Source organism: Ranitomeya variabilis, chromosome 2 (assembly GCF_051348905.1).
Source record: "Ranitomeya variabilis isolate aRanVar5 chromosome 2, aRanVar5.hap1, whole genome shotgun sequence".
NCBI lineage: Eukaryota > Metazoa > Chordata > Amphibia > Anura > Dendrobatidae > Ranitomeya > Ranitomeya variabilis.
The window spans coordinates 952649935-952656859 of NC_135233.1; positions in this window are offsets into that span (position 1 = coordinate 952649935).

Here is a 6925-nt window from a genome sequence, read left to right on the forward strand (position 1 = left end):
TTGACGCCTCTGCTGTCGGTGCCGGAGCTGTGCTTTCTCAGAAGTCTTCTACTGGTCGTCTTGTGCCCTGTGGTTTCTTCTCCAAGAGTTTCTCTTCTTCTGAAAGAAATTATTCCATTGGCGACAGAGAACTTTTGGCCATTAAATTGGCCTTAGAGGAGTGGAGATATCTGTTGGAAGGAGCCTTACATCCCTTTGCCATCTTTACGGATCATAAGAATTTGGCATACATCCGTTCGGCGCACCGACTGAATCCACGACAGGCCAGGTGGGCCTTGTTCTTTGCCTGATTTGACTTTGAACTTCGCTTCCTGCCTGGAGAAAAGAACTTCAAAGCTGACGCTCTATCCAGGTCCTTCTTGTCGGTGGACACTGAGGAGGAGTCCTCGCACATCATTGACCCCGCTAGAATCATCACACTTGCTCCAGTATCTATGACCTCTTTACCTCTGGGTAAGACTTTAGTTTCTGAGAGGAACAGGAGACGTGTGTTACTCTGGGGACATGCTTCCAAGCTAGCGGGACATGTCGGTTTCAAGAAAACTCTTGATCTAATATCTCGTTACTACTGGTGGCCGACTCTTTTGAAGGATGTCCAAGCTTTTGTGGTCTCTTGTCCTTCCTGTGCCAAGAACAAAGTACCCAGGCGGCTTCCTTCCGGGCTTCTTCTTCCTCTTCCAGTGCCTACCGCTCCGTGGCAACATATCGCAATGGATTTCTTAACTGATCTGCCTCGTTCCTGTGGTTGTACCATCATCCTCGTGGTTGTGGACCGTTTTTCTAAAAGCATTAAGCTACTTACGGGTAGCGGCGTTTTTCGGAGGCCCATGACAGCACTACGAGAGAGGGGATCCGCCCTTAAGGAACAGGAAACCTACAGATACAAAAAGGGCGGCACCTCTCCCATGCATCAGTTGTATTTCAGAGCCTTGAGAGGACTACCGCTGTTAGTGGCATACAAATATACATTATATGCATTTTGAAAATGAAAAATATTTTATTAAATTGTAGCTAGACACCATACGTGAAATCTACATACTTCACACTATATACAAATTAGGAAGTGCAACCCCCACGTGAAATAGGGAGGGAACTAAGGGTGCTGTCATGGGCCTCCGAAAAATGCCGCTAACCGTAAGTAGCTTAATGCTTTATTCGGACTCCCATGACAGCACTACGAGAGATTTACAGAGATGTAAGCTACCTTAGGGAGGGACTATAGCCTGCAGCACCCTTAACCCGAAGGTGAGATCAGAGGAGGAGCCTAAATCCAACTGATAGTGCTTAAAGAACGTGGAAGGGGATGACCATGTGGCCGCCTTACATATTTGTTCTAGTGATACTCCAGATCTTTCTGCCCAGGATGACGCCATGGCCCGGGTGGAATGTGCCTTTAGATTCTGCGGAGCTGGTCCCCCACCTGCTGTATAAGCCATAGAAATAGTTTCCCTAATCCATCTAGCCAGTAAATATTTTGACACTCTACATCCTTTCTTTGGACCTTGGAAGGAAAGAAGCAGTGCCTCATCTTTCTTCCAATTATCAGTGACTGAAATATACTGTAGAAGAGATCTCCTAACGTCTAACGTATGAAGCTCCTGCTCTTTAGGATTAGAGGGATTAGGAACAAAAGATGGTAAAACTATTTCCTGCGACCTATGAAACCTTGTTGCTACCTTCGGTAGATATGCTGGGTCTGGTCTAAGGACTACTCTGTCAGACAGGAACTCTGTATATGGGGGAAGCCTGGAAAGTGCCTGGATATCCCCTACCCTGCGAGCTGAGGTTATGGCAATTAGGAAGGCTGTTTTAAGTGTCAACATTTTAATCGAGGCCTCGTGTAGAGGTTCAAAGGGGGGTTTTGTTAGTGAGGATATAACTAAATTTAAATCCCACGGAACCGATCTATCTTTATACACTGGTCTAGTTCTACAGACCGCCTTCATAAACCTCGCTATCCAATAATTGTTAGCTACATTACAGGAAAACAGGGCACCCAGAGCTGAGACCTGTACTCTAAGGGTACTAGTAGAGAGTTTTAGCTCAAACCCCTTCTGTAGAAACTTTAAGATTTGTTGTATTGGCACCCCTTCTTGGATATTAAATTTAGAAACGGACAAGAACTTCCTCCAAGTCCTAGAGTAGATTTTTGTAGTTATTTGCTTTCTACTCTTTAGGAGCGTTTCTACCAGGTTCGGAGAGAAGCCTTTATCTATTAACAGTGACCGTTCAAACTCCACGCCGTTAAATGGAGCGCTGGCACTTGTGGATGGGAGATTGGTCCCTGAGAGAGTAAATTCGGGATCTCTGGCAGTACCCAGGGATCCGATACAGACATCGTCCTGAGCCAGGCAAACCAGGTTCTTCTGGGCCAAAAGGGGGCAATAAGGATAACTTTTGCTCGATCTTCTCTGATTTTTCTCACAACTAGAGGAATCAGATTCAGTGGTGGGAAGGCATAAGCCAGCGGAAAATCCCATTTTATTAGAAAAGCGTCCACCGCCAGGGGATTTTCCCTGGGATTCAGAGAGCAAAAGAGTTTTACTTTCCTGTTGTCTCTGGTGGCGAACAGGTCCACCACTGGTTGACCCCATCTGTGGCTGATACGGTTGAAAATATCCTTGTTGAGAGACCACTCTCCTTGTCTTAGCGTGTTTCGACCTAGGAAATCTGCTGTTATATTTTCCTTTCCTTTGATGTGGAGAGACGTCAAAGATTGAAAATTGAGCTCTGCCACCTGGAACAAGCGATCCGTGATCTGCATTAAAGTCTCGGAACGTGTTCCCCCTTGTCGGTTTATGTAGGCGACTGCCACTCTGTTGTCCGACAGAATTCTGATGTGCTGGCCCTGTAGATATATGAGGAATTCTTTAACAGCCAATTTAATTGCCAACAACTCCCTTTGATTGGATGACAATGTTGTGAAGGGTTCCCATTGTCCCTGGACCACCATGTCCCCCATATAAGCTCCCGACCCCGAAGAGCTGGCATCTGTGGTTATTACTTGGGTGACATTTACTATCCAGGAAACCCCTGCTGACAAATTCTGTATGTCTAACCACCACCTGAGGGAGTTCAGTGTTATAGGCCCCAACGTTAATTTCCCATTTAATACGCCATTTAGGGCTCTGTCATGGAATAAAACTTCTTTTTGCAGGGATCTGGTGTGTAACTGAGCCCACTTAACAGCGGGGATGCAAGATGTGAGTGACCCCAGTAGGGACATTGCTTGCCTAAGTGTCATGGAGGGTGTTTTAATTGCTTTTAACACATAACTCTGGATTAGCGCTATTTTTTCCCCAGGGAGAAGACACTGCTGTGTTACTGAATTCAAAATTAACCCCAGGAATTTTTGCATATTTAGAGGCTGTAACTTAGATTTTTCAAAGTTTATGATCCAACCTAGACGTTCTAGTTTAGCTTTCGTAATTTCCCATTGTGACAGACAGTGATCCACTGAGTTCCCGACAATGAGAAAATCGGCTAAGTAGGGGATTATAAGGACATTTGACTCCCTTAAATGCGCCATGACCTCTGCGATTATTTTAGTGAACACTCTAGGAGCAGAGGTTATCCCAAAGGGGAGTGCCCTAAACTGAAAATGTTGAATCCTACCCTCCATTATCAGTGCTACTCTCAGGTATTGTTGAAAATCATCATGAATGGGTACATGATAGCAGGCATCTTTCAAATCCACTACTACCATAAAACAATTTTCAAAGAGCATTTTTATTGTTGAATTGATGGACTCCATTTTGAAAGTATGCTTTACCAGAAACTTATTGAGACCCTTAAGATTAATAATGGTTCTATAAGTATCTGGTTTTTGGATTAGGAAGAGGGGGGAGTAAAACCCCTTCCCTGTCTGAGAATATGGTACTTCCACCAACACATTTTTAGAACAAAGAGTCCTCACTTCCTCTTCCAGGGCAAATTGTTCAGTGGGAGATGAGCGCCAGGGTGTTAGCTTGAACTTGTCCCGTGGAGCCTGGACAAATTCAAGTTTGAGACCATGGGAAACAGTGTCTTTTATCCAAACGCTGTTTGTGATTTCTGACCATGCTGCTGAGAAATGCAACAGTCTCCCTCCCACTGGAATTGCTAGTCATTGTTCTTGTTTTTTGTTTTCCATCGGGTTACGGCGAAACATGAGACCTGTACCTCTTTTTCGCTTATCGTCCCATCTGGATCGATCTCTGCCCGGTGAGAAGGCGCGTTTCTCTCCCCGATTGAACCTTCTTTTGTTGAAGAGACGACGGTATGCATTGAAGGTATTGGGAAACTTTTTCTTATCGTCTCCTGCCTTCTCCAGGAGTTCATCCAGGGTAGGCCCGAATAAATACTCACCTTTACAAGGGATAGCGCAGAGCTTTGCTTTCGCCTGCATATCCCCAGGCCAGCATTTCAACCATAGGGCTCTCCTTGCAGCATTAGACAGCCCCGCTGCTCTAGCTGCTAACTTAACGGAGTCAATTGAGGCGTCTGATAAAAAAGCCGCCCCCTCCTGGATTACTGGTAAAGCCGCGATAATAGAGTCTCTAGAGGCCCCTTGTCTTAATTGGGTCTCTAACTGGTCCAGCCAGACCATCATTGACCTTGCCGTGCAGGTTGACGCCACCGCAGGTCTTAAGGAGCCGGCTGCCATTTCCCAGGTTCCCTTTAAGAAGGTATCCACCTTTCTATCTAGGGGGTCTTTAAGCGTTCCCATATCTTCAAACGGGAGAGAGGATCGCTTCGCTACTTTGGCAATGGCTGCATCCAGTTTTGGGGCTTTTTCCCAGCTACCTACTGCTGGGTCGTCAAAGAGATACCTTCGCTTCTGTGCAGGTGGTAAGGAACCTTTCCTCTCCGTTTTTTTCCACTCTCTGTTGATAAGTTCTTGTATCTTTTCGTTCAGAGGGAAAACTCCACGCTTTCTTTGTTCTAACCCACTGAACATCATCTGTTCTTTAGACAGTTGAGGCTTGGGTTCTGTTATACCCATTGTGCCTCTGACCGCTTTTATTAACTTGTCTATTCTTTCCAAGGGTAAACAAAACCGAGCAGCGTCTTCTTCCGAGGAGGAGGATGATGCTGCTGAATCGTCCGATTCTACGCTCTTTTCCTCCACCGACGAATCAGATGACCACTGAGTTTTCCGTTTAGGGCCTCCTGACTGTGAAAGGCCCTTAATGGACTGCTTAACCTCCATCCTAACCATTTCCTTCAGACTGGCCGCAATAGAAGAGGATTCTTCTGCTACCTGAGGGGGCAAGTAAGGCAAGCTAGTCTAATGAACTAATGCCATGACCCCCTCTTCCCAGACCTCACCGTCTGCTGGATACAGGGGTCACATAGCTTTTTAGGGTATGAGTCAGGCAAGGGAACCCCGCAGATGGCACATTCCCTATGCTTTGTTTTACTGGTGTTTTTCTTCCCCTGTGAAAACATATACGAGGGGAGACTAATCACTGAGTGAACATTCTCGAAGATCACTTACCAGTGGATGCCCATACCCAGAAAGCTACCGAAGTACGAGGGGGATTTTTCCTGGCTGACGCTCCAGACCCCTGTCTGGAGGAGCTTCTGTGGCCAGATCCATCGCTCTTTTTTCCATGCTCCTTCTCCACAGGCATCTGAGGTGCTTCATCCAGCAGCAGAGGCTGCTGATCCTGATCGGACTCCATCCTGATTTGGAGGCCAGAAGCAAGGAATGCACGTTTGGCGACCGATATATAGCCCCTCCTTCGGTCAGCGTACTCGTGCCGCGCTTTCCGGTTGCTCTCCTCCCCCCCTGCAGCTGCAGGGGATCAGCCGACACCTGAGGGTGATCGGCGCACACTTTCCGGTGGGCGCCGCCATCTTGGAGCCCCTGCGCATGCGCAGAAGCTCCGCGACCCGGAAGTCACCGCCGGCTCCGCCCTCCGACGTCACCGAGTACACAGCGCTTCCTATCAGCGCTGTCAACAGCGTGGAACGCCGAGACTTCGCCAGGAGACTCCGAGCGGCGCCACCACGATGCCGCCGATCTCACAGAGGCGCCCACAACATTTTAGGGAGGGGAACCGTCATACTCACCACGCGCCGGCTCCGGAGACAGGACACCCCCCGGTGACCGCTCCTCGCTGAATAGCCACCGCCGTGCAGCCCTGCCAGGGCCACCGTGACTACTACAGGTACTCCGCACCGGCCGAGGTAGGAGACCCCCTCGCTACCAGAATCGGTCCAGCCGGCCTGGAAATCCTCATAGAGAAATCTTCTGTAGGATCCAGTCCCTTCAGGAACAGGAAACCAACTGATGCATGGGAGAGGTGCCGCCCTTTTTGTATCTGTAGGTTTCCTGTTCCTTAAGGGCGGATCCCCTCTCTCGTAGTGCTGTCATGGGAGTCCGAATAAATGGCACATTTCATTGCTCTTCCTGGTCTGCCTTCACCTCCTGAACTGGCGAAGATTTTTGTTCAACATATTTTTCGCATTCATGGTCTTCCACAGCACATTGTTTCTGACCAGGGAGTTCAGTTCACCGCTCGTTTCTGGAGATCTCTCTGTAAGTCATTGAACATTTTGCTTGATTTTTCTTCGGCCTATCATCCACAGTCCAACGGCCAAGTGGAGCGTACCAATCAGATCCTGGTTACTTATCTCCGGCATTTCTCCAACGCTCATCAAAATGATTGGTCTGACTTACTACCATGGGCCGAGTTTTCTTATAATAACCACACCAGCGAAGCTTCTACCAAATCTCCATTTTTTGTTGTCTACGGACAACACCCTGGTCTTCCTCTACCAGTTCCTCCTGTCTCTACTGTGCCGGCGGCAGATCTTCTGTCTAGAGAATTCTCCAGGGTTTGGCAGGAGACCAAGTCTGCTCTCGAACTAGCTCAGCATAGGATGAAGAGGCATGCAGATAAAAGGAGTCTTGATTCTCCTGTGTTCATTCCTGGGG